Here is a 22,292-nt window from a genome sequence, read left to right as displayed (position 1 = left end):
TCAATTGTTCGGCGCTTTATTATATGCCAAGACAGACGTCTTTTTTTAGGTCAAATCTTGGAAATTCATGCCCCTGCTAAAATTCATTTTGACTCTTTTTACAGTTGCGAGGCAGGCCTCGATTTCCCCCATGCAGTCCCGCTTTTCCCCAGACCGATGAGTGTTTCCACACCATTTTTTCACTACCGTCCACAGAGAAATTTCCCCTGAAGGCTTTGGCAGGAAACGGTGCGGCAGCTGTCAACAAAATTCAATCACACGCACCGCGTGTGTGTGACACAAAAAGATCATCAAAGCCACTGTGGTTACAGTCGTTTGTGGGGTGCTTCACTGTCACATTTCATAAACCAGCTTCACCACCGGACTAATGGAAGCCGAAGACTGCAATTTAATGAAACCGCACGGGCATTCTCGCAAGTGCTGTCAGGGAAGCGATCGCCGCCCTGGGACTCGCCGGGATCTTGTGCCGCCCCGCGGATGTGTGACAGGACAGTTGCTAATTACAAGAGTTTGGGATGAAGTCATTGAGGCACGCGGTCTCGCAGCTTGTGCCTCTGCTGGGCGCCCTGCGTCTCTAATAATGCCAAGCAGTGCTGATGGGGCTCTCACAGGTAACGGCTCCTGCTGGCTTGTTCCTTAATCTTGGCACCCGAGAGGCTGATAAACTCAGCCTTTTATGTACTCGGCGCTAAACTCAGAATCCATTATAATCCCCCCCCCTTATTGTTAGGCTCTGCCGCTTGCACTTATTTCAACAAAATTAGTGGTTCTTCGATGAATTAATTTTAAAATGCCTGGAAATAAGTACGCCTAATAAAACATATATGCATCTATTTCTTGTCTTGTGACTCCTACTGCAGTGCCACACAATATAAGCACTGACAATGTAGGCTACGTAACAGATAGAGTTTTAAGGGATGCTTTATTTATATTATTCTGTATTTGGGAAATACTGAAATATGTGCGAAGAGGCCCTTGGAATCAGCGAGGTTTAGCACCTCTGCAGGACGGGAGGGCAGGTGCACAATGTTCTCCAGGGCCAGTGTTACCGAAACTGCTGTCGTACTGATCACTGTCACAGTAATGCATTCTGCTTACGGCCCCTGGCCCACCTCTCTCAGTGCCAGCCTTTTATTCTGTTAGTCATCGCTGTCATGGCTCGTCGCCACCCCAATCGGTTCGCTTAGTTCATTTCTCAGAAATCATGTGCGTCCCTCACAGCTTTGCTGATGAAACGGGAAATATTTTGAGCAACTGTTTAATGCATATAGATTTGGCAGCATAGAAGAAAACAAATAAAGACATATTCACCCCAAAGCCCTCAGGTCTACCCTACTAACATTGTCTCTGAAAAAAAACATTAGTTTCCCTTTATTTAGCAATACCATAAATTCTCACGGACTTCCATTTAGACAATATTATTTTAGCCATTACAGGTTGTTAATTAATGGCTGTTTAAATTGAATGAATATATTTTCACTCAGAGGAATAACTACGATATATTCCTAAATCTCAAGCTCATGCCAGGGAAATAAAAACCAATCTCATCTGTAATTAGCTGTAGAACGGACAGATGACACCTATAGTCCGTTACAGATAATACTTTGAAATTAATGTAAAAAAAGAGGGGAAGGGTTGGAGCTACTGTGTTATGAATCATTTATTATAACATAATGTATAAATCTAAAAGCTCATAATATGCTGCCGTCACAATTCCATAAATTCTAAAAGCATCTATCACCCTATAAGACCTTTGTCGTCAGTGGGGATCATTAACAAACTAGATTTCACAGGATTCAGTGTGACATTGACAGTGTAATAAGAGAGCAGGACATGAAAAATCTGGATATACAGAAAAGAAATACACAAATTTGCATTTAACTGTTCATTTAAAAAGATTTCTTCCCCCGCTGGGTTGTCTGTCCTTTTCGTATGACTTCATGCTTCACCAACAAGTGTTTAAATACGAAGAAGCCGTCATCGTTTATTCTGGATCGCCAAGCTTGGCTAATCTGACAGTTACTTGAACGAGAAATGAAGCATCTTAATTAGCACGCTGAGGACTTCAGAATTCAACAGTCAACCTTTCTGCAGGTTGTGCCAGACAGAAATGAGAGCGACTTCGATAATTATGAGAAAGGGTGTCTGTAGAGACGGGGGAAAAAGCCTGTCGCCTGGCATTAGTTTGTATAATAAGTAGTTTAATAAAGCAGACTCATGTCAGTATTTATGAGTCTGCATTAAGTACCTGAAAGTGGCTGACTAACATCTTCATCGAGGCGGCATTCACTGCAAGAAGCCCAACTATTTGTAAGCTATGTAAAATGTATTAGACTGTGATGGAATCTTCAGCTTTCTTAGACAAAGGCCTAACTTTAACCTTTCTGACTTAATTCTTCCACCTTGTAGGTAAAACTCAACTCAGTCTATATTTTAGACAGACAGATAGAGAGATAGATACACTCTATAGATCCCAAGCGGAAAATTCTATCTTCTTCAAATCGATATTGGTGATAGCGGGATGTGATAAAGGAGAACAATGACCTATTTTTTCGAAAATGTTCTCTTCCCAGGGAAAAGTGTTTCTCCGCTGACACTGTTGAGAGACACCCCAAGGATAAACAGTTTCTCAGCTTTGCCCTGGTGTTCGGTGCCAAAACTTACTTTCTGGAATTTAATTATCACACCAAGGATAGTAGGGGCACAGCTTATAAGTTAACAGAACAATTCAGCAGTATCGCTGAGTTTGAAATGTTTAACGTTTGTAGTCATATTTCAAACAGAATAGTTAGCCTGCTATGCCCGATACTATTCGGTTTGATTAAAGAGCAAGATCTTCGTCAGTAACCTAAATTGTTTAGTTAGTATGCTCTGCCCACCCTTGAATATACTCTGCCTGAGGCTGCTGTTATTAATTAATTGTCACCCAAGGTAATGAGCTTTGAAATGAGAAATTCCTCCACAAGCCATGATGAGCTGTGAAATAAGGCATTATAATGAAGAACGGACTTTCATTAATATCTATGGAATAAACTGGATGTGGGTGGGAACACGACATGTTTTTTACTTTCATGTTGGACAAATTTATTCTTTTGAACTTAAACTCAATTTATTTTCTATAATGGTGTGATTCATCATTGTCTGAAATTCCCCGGTTTCTCCTGAGAACGCCAAGATGCAAAAAAAAAATTATAAAAAATGTACGGATAAAAAATAATGCAAATACTGGGTGGATTATCGTGCCCAAGCTTGCTTTTGTTCATGTACTGTATGTCATGATAAACCTCCTTGTGTTTTTGACCTGAGGGTTAGCTGTGTTCCTGCTGTCCTCAGACAAGATTAATCGAGAGGGAAATGGTTCTTAATCAACGTCTGACCACGCTTTCTTGATTAGACCAGAATAATGTGATGTAAAATATATAAATACAAGTCGTTTGAACAATAATTATAATTCACTCTTGTTTTTGTCAGTTTGTAAATATGGAATATGTTGTCAGTTCCCTTGAACAGGAGTTAAAAAGTTTGTTTCTTGCAAACAGCTGTATATGAGGGGTTTTAACTATTAACAGGCAGGAAAATAGGAGTTCATCTGAGTCTGAAGAAAACCTCTGCTGGAAAAAACCAGGGGTGCCGTAATGGGGGGTGGGGGTTAACCCTAACCCTAACCCTAACCCTAACCCCTGTCGCCCCGGGGCCCTAAAATACTTGGAACATTATTGGATGGGTTTGGGTTGGGGGTCCAATATGATATACTTTCATGGGGCCCAAAATCCATAAAGGCACCTCAGAAAAGGACACAGTGCATATTTGGTAATTATGTGTATCTTTCTATGTTTAATTTCAAACAGCCAGAGAAGCAGAACTTCTCTCACTCATGCTTCCAGAACTTTACTTTTCAATTTGTCACAGACTGTGTTTTTCCTCACGACTAAAGAGCAATGTCAGTAATCAGAGAAGCTAACAGCTTCCTCCAGTTCACACAGGGGCCAGTGTGGAAATCAGTTATCATTCCAGGGACCATGACTGTGGGACTTAAAGCTTCACTGCCAGTGACATAACACAATCAGCGGTCATGCTAATGAGACAACTGACACCAATTATGAAGCTTGATGACTGCGAGGCATATTTGTTGACGCACACCATTTGCATAAGCAAATAGCTTGTGTTAGCCTGGAACGAGGTATCAGGTAGCTCCTTAATGCCAAGATTAAAACGTGACACTTGATACTGAAAGAGAAATCCAGAGTGATATGTCACCTGTCTCTGCCTGGGCATTGGCTAATTGAAAACAGAACCAACCGAAACCATTTCAGCTTCTCTCTCAGTTGTGTATCAAGCAGACAGTAGGATAGAAATACAGAATGTGCCGTACTGAGAAGAACTGGATACAAATCAAGCACCTTGTTTAATAAGAGTCATAAAAATGATTTCCAATGCATATGTGCCCAGATGTAGATGGCAAACAGTTCAATCAAATTCCTAAATAATAAATTGGAAACCTTTCAAACTAAGTTATCTAGGTTGGAATAGGTTTTCCCTCTGTTACTGTATGATGAAAGCTGGCACATGAGGTAAGACCTTAAGAAGGACTCAGAGTTCCCTAGTTACCCTTTAAAGTGTTAACAAGTCATAATCAGAAAGTTCCTTTCTGCAGAATCAAAAGCACATGTGAATTCTAATGTGTGCATGTTTATGACAGCAGAGGGATTTTTTTTGTTCCTTTTGACTAAAATAGCAATGGTCTCTGGATTAACAGAGCTATGGTTGGATGGAAGAAAACAATGTCGACAAAATGTAACTTGCTGCCTGGCATGTCCACCTGCCCCTCCTGTCTCTTCCCCAACATGGCCCCAGGTGAGCTACGCCCGTTGCTTGTTGCCCCTCGGTAGTCTTTCTATTTAAGTACCTGATTGTCTTGTCAGCCCCAGCCCAGTAATTGAAGTCAGTCCTCTTGTTGTCTGTGCCCTTCCTGATCCTCGTCTTCCTTTTTTGATCCCTTGCGATCTTGTGTGTTTCCCTTTTCTGTTCAGTAAAACCTCCTCTTGTTCTCTTAAATGGCTGCTCAGGAGTCCTTCATCCTTCAAGTCACGATACAAAAAAAAGTAAAATGTATAACAAGAAGTGTGCTGAGTGCAGTCTTACCGTAAGGTATTAAGATAATTGTCTGGACTTGAACTTTTCCACCTAAAAACATGTACAGGCTGATCATCCAGGAATAAATATTTAATGACAATCTATTCCCAAATATCCCACATATTTGAAGTGTGGATTTCTGATGTTTGTCACTACATTACATTCTGCCTGTTGATTGTATCTTTTTATACACTCACCTAAAGGATTATTAGGAACACTTGTTCAATTTCTCATTAATGCAATTATCTAATCAACCAATCACATGGCAGTTGCTTCAATGCATTTAGGGGTGTGGTCCTGGTCAAGACAATCTCCTGAACTCCAAACTGAATGTCAGAATGGGAAAGAAAGGTGATTTAAGCAATTTTGAGCGTGGCATGGTTGTTGGTGCCAGACGGGCCGGTCTGAGTATTTCACAATCTGCTCAGTTACTGGGATTTTCACGCACAACCATTTCTAGGGTTTACAAAGAATGGTGTGCAAAGGTAAAAACATCCAGTATGCGGCAGTCCTGTGGGTGAAAATGCCTTGTTGATGCTAGAGGTCAGAGGAGAATGGGCTGACTGATTCAAGCTGATAGAAGAGCAACTTTGACTGAAATAACCACTCGTTACAACCGAGGTATGCAGCAAAGCATTTGTGAAGCCACAACACGCACAACCTTGAGGCGGATGGGCTACAACAGCAGAAGACCCCACCGGGTACCACTCATCTCCACTACAAATAGGAAAAAGAGGCTACAATTTGCACGAGCTCACCAAAATTGGACAGTTGAAGACTGGAAAAATGTTGCCTGGTCTGATGAGTCTCGATTTCTGTTGAGACATTCAAATGGTAGAGTCAGAATTTGGCGTAAACAGAATGAGAACATGGATCCATCATGCCTTGTTACCACTGTGCAGGCTGGTGGTGGTGGTGTAATGGTGTGGGGGATGTTTTCTTGGCACACTTTAGGCCCCTTAGTGCCAATTGGGCATCGTTTAAATGCCACAGCCTACCTGAGCATTGTTTCTGACCATGTCCATCCCTTTATGACCACCATGTACCCATCCTCTGATGGCTACTTCCAGCAGGATAATGCACCATGTCACAAAGCTCGAATCATTTCAAATTGGTTTCTTGAACATGACAATGAGTTCACTGTACTAAAATGCCCCCCACAGTCACCAGATCTCAACCCAATAGAGCATCTTTTGGATGTGGTGGAACGGGAGCTTCGTGCCCTGGATGTGCATCCCACAAATCTCCATCAACTGCAAGATGCTATCCTATCAATATGGGCCAACATTTCTAAAGAATGCTTTCAGCACCTTGTTGAATCAATGCCACGTAGAATTAAGGCAGTTCTGAAGGCGAAAGGGGGTCAAACACCGTATTAGTATGGTGTTCCTAATAATCCTTTAGGTGAGTGTATATATTTCCTTTAATTGTTCTTCCAGTGCAGGGTTCCATTGAGTTTGTAGTGTCTGCATATTGCCCAGGGCAGCCCCTGCATTGGATGCCATTCAAGACCATGGAAACGTGTGACAGAATGGATGGCATAGTCCAGTCCAGAAAGGGTGGAGCCCTATAATGCTGTGCTTGCGACACATTTATTTAATAATTACATTAAAATGCAGGCCTTTGGACTAAGGAATGAATCCAGGGCACCTGGAATAAATCCAAGCAATCAAATGAAGAACATGGAGTTGAACCTGCAACCCTGGAGGTGTGATATCCAATTTATTATTATGTTTTTAAAATTATTTCATGCAACCTGTTCAACCCAACTGCAAACACATCTATCAAGAACTGCCCTTGTACAGAGGCATACCTTTATATTAATTTAATTTAATTTTTTATTTATTTTTTTTGCAAAATTCTCCCATATGATGCAAGATTGAAATGGCCTTTGAAGTCTAGAAGGCTGCACCTTCAAGGATGAGAGCAAAGTTGTTTAATCCAACCTACTCTTTGTCATGAAGAAACTAAAATCCACTTGAAGCCTTTTCAGGGATCCTCTTTGATTTCTGCTAGGAATATCTGTCAGGGCAGGACTGCCAAGAAGTATTTTGTAGTCATGGCCTTGAAACACCACTTATCCAAATCTGAACACATCACCGGCGTATCTTGTTTTCCCCCACGGGTTGAAAGAGATGCATAGGCTCCTCTCACATCATTAATGAGTTACCGACACATCGTCCACCGTCTTCACATTCGCCCAGAAAAGAGCTTATTTTTGCAGCACCGATCACACGGTTTGTAGAGTCTTTGGGGACAACACATAGCTCAGATATCTACTAAACAAATAAATCTTCAGTGATGATCTTACACCCCTGTGTAAAGCTGTGGTAAAACTGTAGGACTGGGAAGAGTTGTGGGGTGATAGTGAATGTAAACAGAAAGTCCCTCCCTCATAATAGCCCTTGTTAAGAAAAAGAAATCTTTTTGAAAGAATAGCAAGTTAGTATAAAGTAAATATATTCATTACACTGTCGCAGTTGCTTAAGCAGCACTAGGTTGTACTGAGTGTATACAGTATAAACAGCAGCAGGATGAATTCCACTCTAGAGGTGGGAATAAGGTTCCCAATCAATTCATCCAGACGCATTAAATCGAATACTCCATGGCAAGTTCTGCCCGCAGTTTGTGACGTTCTGGTCCCCCGTCAGGTTTTTATCTCCAGGAGCTGAGTAAAGTACAATATTTTATTTATATGTCGCGGCTGCCGCACTCCACTTGCACGTATATTTCCACCTGCTGGACTTATTAGCAGGCTGTAATCAGGCTTGTAAAACAGTCTGCTTCAGCTCCACCAAGGTCAGACACGGCATTTGAGTAATGCCTTCCCCCAACGAGCCGTATCTGTCAACTGCCAGTGTTGCTGGCGGCATTATTACACTGGGTTGAAGATGCTTTCTGCTTTGTGTGGTTTGACTGCGATCTTACCTGCAGAGCTCAGCTGACCTCACTGGGGTCCAGCAGCTTTTGCTTCATATGTATGTGCAGAGTAAAACTCGGCACATTAGGGATCTGCGCCAGTGTCCAGAAGGTCGTGGGTTCAAGTCCTCTGGCAGGCAGAGTAATCATACTGTTGTGCCGCTGTGTGTTGCTTTGACCTCAAATGCTGCTGGGGTTCAGGCTGATCCTGCTCCATGACACCACACTTTCTTTGCCTGTACATGGCCGATAGTGTCTGCTAGATACATAAATGTTCACACCCTATCAGTTTAATCACCGTTGTGTTTGCATTCTAATATGGGTTGGAATTCAGTGACGCCTCAGTCACTAATCAGACCTTAAGAGCAGCCCTGTGTTTTTGTAAAAGGTAGATATATGATTCATAAAGCATGGGGGGGAGGTGGTGTTTGGCTCAACGGGTTAGGCCTCTATGTCTGTGATTGGTTGGTTGCCAGTTTGAATTGCGTTTTCTGTAGAATAGCTAGATCTTTGCAGGGCCCTTCAGCAAAGTCCTTATCCCCCTGACAAATGCTCCCGGGGCACCGGACAAGTAGCCCCAACCCAGGGCAATCAGACCTGTTCAGTGAAATCTGACTGAGAAAATCTTATGCTGCAGAAATGCCAGCTAGCGGTTCATCGATTTTTAGTAACCTACAAGCAGAGATGGAATCCAGATCCAGATGTGAAGGGCATAAGACACCAGAAGCCATGGACAGGAACATTAATTTAACTTGAGCGTTCAGATAAACTCAGACACTCATCCTCTTCCTAAGGTCAAGCCAGAGTGACCTATCCACCTAACAGGCAAGTCTCTGGACCTCTGGAGGAGATCACGGTACTTTTGGAGAAGGCAGAAACTTGCATGCAACCCACCCACAGCCCACACCCAGAGGTGGATTTCATCATTTAACTCTCCAGATTGTGTGTCATGAGAATCACTGCAGTAATTCAGAAAGAAAGTTCTGTCCGCAAAGACGAGTGCTCGTCGCGTAAAGGGTTACTAAAGTTTGCCGCTGAATAGGAAGTCGGACTGCCCCGGTCTTGGTGATAAATTCTGCATCATCAGTTCTCCATATCCTGCTTCTAGAATGTACGTACTGAAAAAACACATTAATCACCCAATCATTTTTACCGTTGTGAATATATATTATTGATTATAGATATAGGCACATATTTATTCATAAATATGACCAATAGAACCAAGACACTAAATAGAACAATGCTGCCGTATAAGGCAAAGCACTAGACGTACCATCTGGGTCTTTCAAGGCTCATTGAATTGATAGAATACTAATGAAAACCATATGACAACAGCATACTAAGTGTGCAATTAATATTCTAAAATATTCCTGCCCAGCGTGTGGCTGCACCGTGCTTGAGGCTGCTCCCCGCAAAGTGACGGTGTTGCCGCTCTGGCAGGAAAGACGTCCGTATTAACCTTTTCGCCTTCGCCTGTCTCCCTTTCGAGCCGCCCGCCATGAGCCCCGTCAGGCACATTGCCCTGGCTCCTGTACTTTAAACTCCCTCCCAGACCTCTGGTCTCCCGTTTGCTTCTGAGCGGCCAGCCTAGTTGTCTGCAGGCAAATCGACGGTCTCATAAAGGAGAACTATGTTTGCGAGTTTTTTTATGGTAGAAGGAGGAAGATTAACAATGAATAGGGTGAGAAATCCTTAAGTAAGTCTGAGATCATTTTAAAGCTATCCGCAAAAATCTAGTATTGCCAGAGTTATGATCAAACATTAAGAAAAAATATTGGCGGATTTGTGTTTTTTTCTGACCTTTTTAATACATAAACAGCATGGTTATTGTGAATATTTACATCATAACTCTCATAAGGGACAGAGGTTTCAAAAACTGAATTTCAAATGGCCACAAATAGGAATAAAGTATTCTTGGAATAATGATATCCAGCTGATATCCATATTATAATATTCAGCTCCCTGTAAATATATATTTTTGTAAGGCCTCTCGGGTCCTGAGGAGATTTCAGTCTTTGTTGTCCTGTTCCCAGCAGACTCCTGAGGTTTTAGCTTCACAAATCTATTATTCTCTCTTTCTCCTGGGTGAGCAGGGGGCCATAAATAAGGCGTCCGGTGATAATTGCCTGTTAAGGAAGTATAATCCTACACCTATTTTTGCCTTTAAAAACCCCTTCAGGCAGATAATAAAAGGAAGATTGAAGCGCTTTGAGAGGTGACATTTTTTTGTGCTGATTTGCATGAATTAAAATTGCAATGAGTTATGAAGGTGATGTGAACTTCCTGGTTTAGATGAATACATCTGGTCCTTAGATGCATGTCTCCCATCTTACAATGGGGCTCTAGAAAGACGTCCAGCCCCTTCTCACTTAACTTCAGCTCCCATCTTAAGATTCGGTGATGTAATAAAGGGCTAAATGAATGGAGGAGGTAATTAAGCTGGAATAAATTAAAACAGTTGTTGAAGGTGTCAGGCTCCGAGGCCTAAACTTTCACTAAGCAGGCACAGCTGGCTCAGGCTAATCCGACTGCATGTGACTAGAGGCGTTGTGGGAAAATAGGTCAAGAAGGTCAGGTGACTGGCATCAGGAGTATCACTTGAGATTGTGAACCCCATGAAGGCACATCATATTGGGCCCTGAACCCAGACCAATTCATTTATGTTCCAAATCTAGGCCTCTTATCACTCAGAGGGCCCTTGGAATCATTCTAACCCCTCCCCCCATTACGGCATCCCTGTATATAAGTGGGTGTGTATTGGCTTGCTTCCCCCTAGTAACCTGGAGACCAGATTGCGGAGCTATACTATTGGTTCTCAGGTGAATGCTGATGCTTCATTACTGCCCCGCCCCCTGGTCGCTGTTTGTGTCATGTCAGCCCTACCTCTTCCCTTCTAGCCATGAAAAAAATAAACTTGTTACATCCGCATCCCATGGTTTTGTTTATCATGCTAACATAGAGTGCCTAATGCAAAAATATTTACGCATCTAACAATCTACTCAGCTATACCTGTGGCACAGTTTCCTAAAAGGATACACCATTTCATTGGATCTCCAGGGCTGGTGTACTTAATCTTAACTTAATAATTGGAAAATCTAAACAAAAATGATTCAAATACCCTTGGAGTGTTTTGGTTTATGCTTTCTGGGATTTTGCATTCAGCATTCCATCCACTCCCATGTCTTTTGTATGGTCCTCTTGCGCTTGACATTTACTGATGAGAGAACAGACAGTTTGTTGCCTCGGCGTCACTAAGGTGCACTGACCCCAGTCATCCATTAAGTGCCACCCGTCCCACAAGACGCTCACACCTGGCGCCTGTTTATTTATTTACTCTCAGCACTGGCTGGGTGTTGACAGGACCTCACTGCATCTACACTCTGTCACTGCATCTACACTCTGTCACTGCATCTTCACTCTGTCACTGCATCTACACTCTGTCACTGCATCTTCACTCTGTCACTGCATCTTCACTCTGTCACTGCATCTTCACTCTGAGCACCGACTCAGGGCTCTGCTACTACGTTAAGAGCTCCATCTGCCTTTGTGCTTCAGCTGATTTTTGCTATTGTTGTTCCTCCTGTGCTGATCATCGGCGTGTCATAATTAAGTGCGAGTGGTGGATGTTATAGCTCACGTTTTAAGTGCAAATGAAAGTATGAATAAATGCACAATGGCCAGCAACATCTGGAAAAGCTGAGCATCAGTATTAAGGGAAACTGCTGGAGAACAATGTGCTTCTTTTATTTTAATGAAAATAAGCTTTAATTACCATTTATACAAGTATAAGCTACACTGGAATGCTTTTTTCCCCATTTCCCATCATGCTCTGCTTTTTAAGATATACATACACTCAAACACAGGTGGGAGGCTATAAGGTTATGATGTCACTTCCTGAAATTTCATGAGCTGGTTTCAGAACTTGGGATGTCAACCAGAGAGGAACTGCAATAACCATCATGGAGGATCTACAAGCAGCTGTAAAAAGTGAAAGGATGTGTGAGCTGGCATCTGTGACTGGGAGGGAGAAAGGTAGATATCAGACAGGTGCCTTCAGCTTCAGCATTAAGGCAGAAAAACAGAAGAAGGAGGAATCTTTTTACAAGCTCTTTGGATTGGGCTGAGATAGTGAGGAGGATATGAAGACTGAAAATGACCTGTGATGTGAAGTTATTGCTAGTCTTGAGGTGTTACTGCTTCTGTGTGAACATGAGGTTGGGCTGCTTGTCACAGAATGAGAACATTGGATCAGCATCTTGCACAGGAGGGATGTCATGTTCACTGAAAGAGCTGAGAAGGGAATCTAGCAAATGATTATGAACGATGGTACACTTATCTAAATAAGAGATGTGGCAGGAGACTGCATGGAGGAACAGAGACTGGGAGGTAGAAGACCAAGAGAAGTATCGTAAATGGAGATTTCAAAGCCCTCTGCTGCCATCCTGGGAAGAAGGGGGAGGTTGAGGGGAAAGGTGAGGATATAGAGCGCCAGATGTCATGTGACATGTTCTGTTTTTCATCCAAAACTAAAGCTGTGAATTGCAGGGTGAGGTGAAATAATGTCTCCAGACATCCAGACATCCCATATTCAGGGAGGCAGATGAGGGGCATCCAGGGGGGCGGGGGGGCTGGCCAGTGCTTGACCGGTATTATGATAATACCGTATATATATTGCCGACTGGGGCTGGGGGAGGTAAAATTTGTTGACCGGAGCTAGAGAGTGGTGATAAAATTTGGGGTGAGGTTGCAGCAGTAAAACCTCTTGCCGGCTAACTTTACCACCACTGAATAGCGGAACCACAGATCTCCGGGACATTGCTCATCATTTGCAGGTGTCAGGGAGCTGCTGTCAATTAGCGGAAGACTGCTGGAACTGCGGGAGAGGTGGGATGGCTGCGTCTCCCTTCCTGACAGCGATCCCGCCATCCCGGACTGCCCGTATAAGGGCGTGGCCCCACCCATTTCTGACACGGGTTTTTGATTGGCTGCCTGATTGTCCCTTGTGGGTGTTTTCATTTCCAGCAAACAGAGTGCTGCTGAAATCATGGCATATGAGATGGTGATGGGGATATTCAGTAAATGAGGGACGGGGGTGGGGGAGAGGATCACTTAAGTCATGGAAGCCATGATGAAATCAGGGCTTGATATAAAAACAAACTGGAACCGTGATTCCTGACTACAGTCCAATGTTGGTACCTATTCCTTGAAGTCTAGCGATTGCTTGCATTTACTTGTTCCCAAAGTTCACACCACGCTTATCAAGGCCAGTTTGATGTTTATTCGGGCTGCATGGAATATGCTCCATTAGGCTCTAAGACTTCAAACACCTGTCACTGTGGATGTGTTTAAATCTATGTTGATAAGGGGTGTAAAATTTGAATTAGGTTCATGTAATTGTTTTCAAATACATTGCTTTAATTGTTTTAATATTTATTTTTGTGTTATTGTGCGCTTCTGTTGTCTCTGTTTATATTTTTGTTTCTGTTGACACACTGCAATTTTGACCAGGGTCCTTTTGTAAAAGAGATATTGATCTCAAAAGGTCTTCCTGGATAAAGGTTAAAAAAATAACTAATTAAAAGTTTAATTAAGCACGTCACTACAATTCTAGTGTACCTTGTTTGTCAATAAAAAGGGTTGCTTATCATACTAAATATTTGACTTTAAAAAACCTTAACCCTTGCAGGAAGGTCAGTGGTTTAGCAGGTTGGATGGATGGATGGATGGAGACCTGAAACCTATTTGATTTAATTTGCATCATGTTTAAACAGCTTAAATTGGCTTGTTGTGACAAGCACGGCCATCTTTTAAAACCATGCTGTCTAATTTTCATTGTGCGACGTCCCAGAACGCGTGACCCACTTTTTCAAAAGAGCAACATCCCTCTGGGTACGTTCTGAAAGTCTCTGTTTTTTGTTTTAAATCTTTTGCCATATCTGCTGCTCTTACTTTCATGTTTCAGTGCTTCATTACAATGTGCCTAAAGAGGCTCTAACATCCATAACCAGCTTCCAGGACAGCTTATCCAGTGCAGGTCCTCAGTGATGGGCTGCCAGTGCACTGCAGGTCACAAACCCACACACTCACAGCAATTTAGGGACATCAGTTCCCCATCCTGGGAGTTTTTGCTCTGCGATAGCACCAGGAGGAAACCCATGCGAAGGCGAGGAACAGCCATGCAAATTCCATATAAGCAGAACTGGGGATGGGATTTGAACCCACAACTTTTTGGGTGTGAGTCTACATAGCCAGCCACTTATAAACACTTGATGTAAAATTACAGTTGTCCAGTACAGTAACTATAGTGGCATCTGAAAGATCAATTATAAATTGCATATATAATAGACATAGTGCAGAAACACTGCAAAAGTACAGTGGGATTATCGAATCAACTGTATTGCTCATATAAAACAATTTGACTTAGAAAACATTAGTGTGGCCTCCGTCCTGCTCTGCATGTAATGGTGAGCAGCAGATTACGGTATGAGGGAAACCGCGGGCAGGGTGGGGCACATCCCAGAGGCGGGGGTCACTTTGAGAGCCAGCGGATGCCGCCGTCCGCCACGACGCGCTGCGCAGGGTCAGCAAAAGCAATTTACATTTTAACAGAGCACCCCCTCCCCCCCCCCCCCCCCACAGGACAGTAACATGGCATCTCGCCATCGGGGGCCCCTGAAGGGCAGACTCTGCAATCGCTTTTGACATTCCCTTAATGGAGAGGCATGATAGCACAGGGCCCGGCTGACAGACGGAACTGGATTTACTGTCAGCTGCCTGATTACCGTTTCCATTTTACGCCTGGGTTACACCCGAGCCCAGGCGGACCCGGTCCACATCACACGGGCACTCCTCTTCCTACGCTTGTTTTCAGTTTTAGCCCCAACGGACATACATGTAATTAATTAAATAATTAATAATAATTCTCTAGTAATATCTCTTCTTTATTGCCTATATTTGGGGCCATACTAATACCGTGTGTAGTGCTGAATGGCAGGCAGTATCTTTAGTAAGCAGCCATGGGAGTAATGTCTCAGGAGTAATGTCATGTGATTGAGAGCATTTTCTTCCTTATTATAATTAGATTTTTTATTCTCTGCCCAGTAAACCTGCACCGATTCCCTCATGCCCGTTTCATATCCTGCAGCTTCGATTATTTTCCCTGGCACTGGTGTCCAGGCTTGACTTATAATCTCTTTTTCCTGACTGAAACATCCTCTGTCTTGTGTTTATGTCCTTCCTGTAATTGACATTGAACCACGTGTTCTGTGCCCGTCCTGCGTCACGTCTTCCTGTGTATCCATCCAGCCATCTACCAGGGCAAGGTCACGGGGGACCTGGAGCCTGTATCCCAGGTGACACCAGGCAGGGTACAAGGCAGGGGATGCTCAGGACGGGATGCTCAGGACGGGATGCTCAGGACGGGATGCCAGTCCTTTGGAGGACACACAGCACTGCAGGAAATTTGGAGATGGCTTTAAACCCAACTGAACAATAAGTTGGTGGAGGAAACCCAAAAACACAACGAGAACATGGAAGTTCCACACACCCTGCACACAAGCTCCACACCCTTCAGCCACCATGCCACCTTGTTCTGATTACCCATAATACTCTCATGTGTAAACAAACAACAGCTAAACTGCGAGAAACAATCTACAGCATTTAACAGTTAGTAGTGTTACTCATATCCCAAGTACTGACAAATTAATTGCTGTTATTTTGAAACAATAAATATACATACATAGCATTTATTATAGTGCCTTTTAAATCAATGCTGCACACATTTCATACTACTAAGATGCACTGAAACTGGAAAGGATAATGGTAATAAATGTAAATAAAAGAAGGCAGAATGAATTATGTAAAGCTTCACAGCCGGAATGAAACAACAAACTATAGTAGCATTTTAAATAATATTTTAAAAAGAAGAATCAGGCAATACTTTTTATTTTTCCTAACTGTTATTAATTATCTGTAACGTGGAAATTAACAGGCTCAGCAGGTCATCCCAGTTTTCATGGCACATGATTTTGAAGTGATATTTTAACTGTGCTTTCATCCCAAACATGATACTTTGATGTCAGCAGTCTAACAAATCAGGGAATCAAAAGGAATATACAAAGAGCTCTGATGCTGTTTTCCTGTGAGCTGCAGTATTTTCTGCGCAATTAGACACTGAGATATTATTTTTCTTTTTCAGACAAATCGGCAACCCTGCCCCCCCCCCCCCCATCCTGTCCCCTTCACACATGTGCAAGACACAATTTTCACACCTATAAGAGTCCTCACAGCAATGTGAGTCGATAAAGACCCTGGAGAGAGTTTTTTTCCCCCTTTGCACTCGTCACTACTGAAATTCCCATTATCATTTTTATTATTCTATTATTTTTCTGAAACAGAAATGACACAATTTATTTGGACAATTTATTTGGATCTATTATGCTGCTTTAATTTATTACCTCATTTTCAAGCTTTATGTCAGTAAATCTGCGAGGCAGAATTATTCATAGGCAGCTTTAGAGTCACCAGTCAATCTGAAATGCATTTTTGTAATTATTACATTGTGGGGACTGGGTTTCCCCACAATACGACAAAAGCAGTAACTTTTTACGTTGCAGGGACATATATGCCCCACAAGGATAACTTCAATTTTATAAAAATCTGTGAAAGCAATCAAAAACCTAAAAATGCAAAAAGTCTTGTATTTTGTATCCTCTAAGTCCAAACAGATGATACATCCCTAATTCACTATGTCTTTAATTCATTATGTTCGTTTATTAACATCACGAAGAAAAACACAACTCACAGTAGCCTGTCACATAGTTGTCTTATAAGCATTAATACTTACAAGAGTTTATCAGCCATTCACGTGATGACGATCTAAGTTTATCTTGCTGTTTATGTTTATGTAAATATAAAAACGTATAGCCCATTAACAGCAGGCATGTGAGTGCCTGTCCTCAGATTTTCCTATGGTACGACTGTGTCTCTACACTTTCACACAAGATGAACAAAGCAAAGCATTTCTACGGCTTTTGGTTGACTGTGCGGATCAGCCATTCCTCTGCTGGTTCATCCATGGATGCCGTTCGGCCTGATCACTCGAGGTCATAGCCCGAGTATTTTAGCCCCGAAGCTAATTTTCCGTCACAAACAAAAACAAAAAAGTCAAACCCCAGGTAAACCGGACTTTAGCCCCTGATCTTTTCAATAGCTAGATACTCACCTGTCTTAATCATTAATTTGTCATCATCTTTAATCGTAAATGAACCAAAGATATTAATATAACAACGAATCACTTTTCATCCGTTTTCATTCAGCTTTGTACTCCCGGGTTCAGCCTTCAACCGAAGTTTTTCAGGGTCCAGGTTAGGGTTAGATAGACTGTCCTATGTCTGCACAGCTTAATGTTAATCATACAGAAGAGAAAAGAGTCCAGGCTTTAAAACTTAGGCGTGTGTTTAATTGCCCAGATAATCGCGCCTCGTTTTACTCTGTAGGCTATTAATGAGGCTTCGAAATAAAATGCATGTTGCGACAATTTAAGTGGTAGGATGGTGGTAATACAGCATTCCTTCAGAATAATTATCATTCTAACGTCAGTCCAAGAGTCAAATAAAGAGTTTAAACTTCCCATGAAGTATTAATAGGATCCGAGCAGCAGGATACTTTACTGGCAAATTCATTTCCTGCCAAACCGTTTAACAGAGAGTCATTATAATTGCCAAAATCACGACGGAAAACATGTAGCGTGAAACGTTACTGTCTACTACTGGAGAGAACGGACAATTAACGCAGCATAAAGTGTAGCGAAGTATATGATTCATTTAAATCGGCGCTTTCACTGCGCTAAGTAGGTATTCGCCGCAATTCGCCTCTCTATGTAGTGCGGGACTGCGCATTTCTAAGAACCGCACATTGCACACATATTCATGGCCGTGAACTGAGCACTGAGTGACTGAAAGGTAGGCTCGACAGTTTATCTGGTTTATATTCAAGAACTCATACAAACAGCTATAGTCAGGTATAGAACGCGTCTTATAAGTGAATAAAATTATCTCAGTCACTGTACTGATTCATTTATTTTGTTCAATAGGGCTAAATGATACACTGCTTGTCCACTGTGGTCCATGTGACCCCCCCACCGGAGTACCGATGTACAGGCATGTGAAAGAGAATGTAATTAGCATAAAGTGAAATGCATAAGCCCAACGAAATAATGATGTATACGAAATATAGGTATGTATATATATATAGATACACTTTAATCTAATCAATTTAACTTACATAAAAGTGAATAAATTATATTGGCCAATATTTGAATAGAATTGTATTAAATATAAAGGAACCCCCATCCCACTGACACAGAAATGAATGAATCAATGAACAATTCTGCAAGAATCTTTTTTGTTCAGAGAGAATCGACTCACTGAATAGAATAATCATTTCCATCCCTACAGGCCATCTCTGTGACTGGTTTGTAGGAGGTTGCCTGAGAACACAGTTTTATTTCACAGCTTTGTGGTCCAGGCAGGTGTTTTCTGGGGTCTTCCTTCTGTATAATTAACTTATTGTACCGGCTGTCCACTCGGGAAACACTCACTTTCATTTTCCCGATGACATCCATCCATGAGAAGCAGGAATCTGCATTTCTGTGTTTCTTCAGAGCACCCACATACAGTACAGTACCTAAAAGCAATAGATGACAGATGCAATACGTTCACAGTTTCCAGGCAATACAAAGACATTAATAAATTTATTTTTGTACAGTGCATAATAAAAACAACTAACAGATTGCAAACCCAACCATATACATAAGCTGCTTCTTTCTGACATTTTGTTTTGTGATTTATATTTTATTTTCTTGTTAGTTATTTCGGTCATTAATGGGTATATCTACTGTCATTAATAGACAGAAGGGAATAAAATAATATCTTTTTTACAGCACCATGTATAACACGAAACTGGTTTGCTTAGTAGCACTGATTGTACAATGTGATGCGAATGGATGATACAGTTTTGCTGATGCATGCAGTACAAATTTTAGTAATGCAATTGTATTATATTGTTTAATACTATTGAATACTATTGTTTAATGCTATTATTCAGTATTTAATACAATGACCCAGTGCTTCATCATTTTACTGCTATTTTGCCATTTATAATTAACATTTGCTACTGATAGTGAAACATTCCATTCTAGCTATTTAGCAGCAGAAGAAATAAAATGCTAACGTGTACCAAAAACAAAGATTACTAGAAATAACATCCAGTATTTCTTTCAGTGGGAGGCCATCACTTTATAAATACACCAATTAGCAATATGCCAGTATTACTTGGTTACAAACTTTTGAAATATGTAACAGGCCTACATGTTTATAAAGAATTTTTGTTCCCTTAAGCTTCCCTTTTCCACATGGCCACAAAGGATGATATTTCTGTAGGACTTAGTAGTATGTAATTTATTACAGTACTGCACCCATGCGCATCATTCTTTTTAGAGAAAATCAAATTGTGACAGCTCTTTAAAAAGTGGTACAAAAGTGCCACCTAGCGGTTTTTCTCAGACGGTGTTATATTGTATCTTAGGACCAAACTTTAAATGTCGTAAATATTTGTCACGCTAAAAAGTAAAAAAGAAAAAAAAAAACATTTTTTAAAATTTAATTTTAATTACATTTTTATTTTTCTCCTTATCCTTTCCCGTTTTCGTTCAGTTTGCCCTCACGAATTCAATAAAAGCGAAAGGCAATAAATCACCCTTATCTGTAGCCTTGGACAAACAAGATTGCCGGCGCGCACTGGCCAGTCTGCCTTCCGAGGGGCGGGTGTATTGTGCAGAGGGACTCGGTATCTCGAAGGCTGCTTCCTGTATCTGCCCACTAGAATGTGTCCCCAGGGGCTGACTGGGTGAAATGAGCTTCTCAGTGATCTCAAATCATCTCTTTCATGGTCCAGTTACATTCTGACTGTCTCCAGAACCCACAGAGTGCTTCTTTCTGTCAACAACTGTATGTGTAAAATACTTATAACTTATAGTATATGATTAGAGTTGTGAAGGTTACACTTGCTGAAATCGTGTGGTATTTCTGAAACTGAGTGTGTTGTTAAATGGAAGTGGGTTTTATGTCAGGTTTTATGTCAGGTTTTCCTTTGTCCTTCCTCTTCTAACTGGGTGCTCTGAGTCCAAGGTCAGATTACTTTGCAGTGGCTGTAAATTCAAAGTGAGCTGCCTTCCCTGTAAGGTTCACATATACAGTTGTTTAACTTCGTCTTTTCACTTTTCTTGCAGAACACAGACCAGACCAACCAATCAATATCTTTGCCATGGTTGCACGTAATGTGTCAGACAGTGGTGGCGCTGCTTGGCTTGTTGTGAAAATAATTGGTAGTAAACAGATAATATCTTTTCTTCAAGGGGAAAAAGACTGAGCATATGAGATGTATGTATGTCCATCCATCCAATCATCCATCCATGCATCCATTTTATCTAGCCACTTGACCTATTCAGGGTCACAGGGGCGTTTACCCATAATTCCTTACATATAGTCTAGTTCAGGCATCTTTAAATAATAACATTCTATCATTTGTCTTGTCTTGTGACATGGAGGAATGATGCCACCAGCGACACCACAGAGGTGGAAATCAAACTGACAGAAGGAGATGGGGAATGTTCCAGAAAAACAGGAGTTGGGCACAGAGGAGTCAGAAAATCCTGGCAAAATGTCATTTTGGGCTCCAATGCCCACACTTAAATGATATAATTTTGTACTTTTGTGTATTCAAGGGTCCCTACAAATTTTAGTAATGCAATTATATTATATTGTTTAATACTATTGAATACTATATTGTTTAATGCTATTGTTCAGTTTTTAATACAATGACCCAGTGCTTCATCCTTTTACTGCTATTTTGCCATTTATAATTAACATTTGCTAATGATAGTGAAACATTCCATTCTAACTATTTTGAATGTTTATCAGCAGAAGAAATAAAATGCTAACGTGTATCAAAAACAAAGGTTACTAGAAATAACATGCAGTATTTCTTTCAGTGGGAGGCCATCACTTTATAAATACACCAATTAGCAATATGTCAATATTTTCAACTTTTGAAATAATTAACAGGCCTTCGTCTTTATAAAGAATTTTTGTTTCCTACAGTGTTGGGCCCCCTGAATCTGCCAGGGTATTCATGCCCCCTACTGCACCCCTGGACACTGCGATGTTCTAACCGAACCCGAACCTATGGAAAATCCGCTTAAACTGAGAGAAAAAAATACTAAGGCTTTTCAAAGTGGTCACGCAAGGCTGAGAGGTTGATAATCACATTTACATTTAGCAGGTGTGTTTGTCCAAAATGACAACCAAGTGAGACAGATAATACAACATAAGCAGTAGTTAAGTGTTTCCAGGAACCATTTCCGTCCATTAAGCCGCAATTTTAATAGTAATTCAGCAAGACAGCATGCCGTGTGTTTCAAGCTATTAAGGGTAATAATGGTGTTGACTGTGATTTCAAGATTCACTATATGGACAAAAGTATTAGGACACTTGCAGGAATTTTATGACATCATATTCTAAATCCATAGACATCAATATGGAGTTGGTCCCCCCTTTGCGGCTATAACAGCTGCTACTATACTGGGAAGGCTTCCCACAATTTTATGGAGTGTGTCTGTGAGAATATTTGCTCACTCACCCAGAACATTTGTGAGGTCAGGCACTGATGTTGGACATGAAGGTCTGGCTCTCAGTCTTCATTCAAGTTCATCCCAAAAGTGTTCAATGAGGTTGAGGTCAGGGCTCTGTGTGGGCCAGTGATCTTGATCTTTCAAGACTCTTGTTGGAACAGGAAAGGTCCTTCCCCAAACTGTTCCCACAAAAGTTGGAGGCATATAATTGTCCAAAATGTCTTAGTATGCTGAAGCATTAAGAGTTTCCTTCACTGGAACTAAACCCATGAAAAACACCCCCATACCATTATCCCTCTTCCACCAAACTTTACAGTTGGCACAATGCAGTCCGGCAGGTAATGTTCTCCTGGCATTCTCCAAACCTAGACTCCAGACTGCCAGACACGGAAGTGTGATTCTTCCCTCCACAGAATTTTTCCACTGCTCCAGAGTCCAGTGGTGGTGTGCTTTACACCAATCTGTCTGACGCTTGACATTGTGTTTGGTGATGTGAGGTTTGCATGCAGCTGCTCGGCCATGGAAGCCCATTCCATGAAGCTCAAGGTGC

The 22,292-nt window shown here is 41.5% G+C and overlaps 1 long non-coding RNA gene across 1 annotated transcript; it reads left to right on the top strand.

The window, feature by feature from the left end:
- The first annotated feature begins 19,940 nt into the window (after positions 1-19,940).
- Positions 19,941-20,961, top strand: LOC111834867 (uncharacterized). The gene is made up of 3 exons (XR_002836087.1): positions 19,941-20,060; positions 20,342-20,492; positions 20,660-20,961. It is a non-coding gene; the product is annotated as an uncharacterized lncRNA (long non-coding RNA).
- Positions 20,962-22,292: the final 1,331 nt, after the last annotated feature.

This window comes from Paramormyrops kingsleyae, chromosome 15 (assembly GCF_048594095.1).
Source record: "Paramormyrops kingsleyae isolate MSU_618 chromosome 15, PKINGS_0.4, whole genome shotgun sequence".
Taxonomy (NCBI): domain Eukaryota; kingdom Metazoa; phylum Chordata; class Actinopteri; order Osteoglossiformes; family Mormyridae; genus Paramormyrops; species Paramormyrops kingsleyae.
The sequence above is the reverse complement of the archived record's forward strand: the minus strand, read 5'-3'. Positions and strand labels throughout refer to the sequence as shown.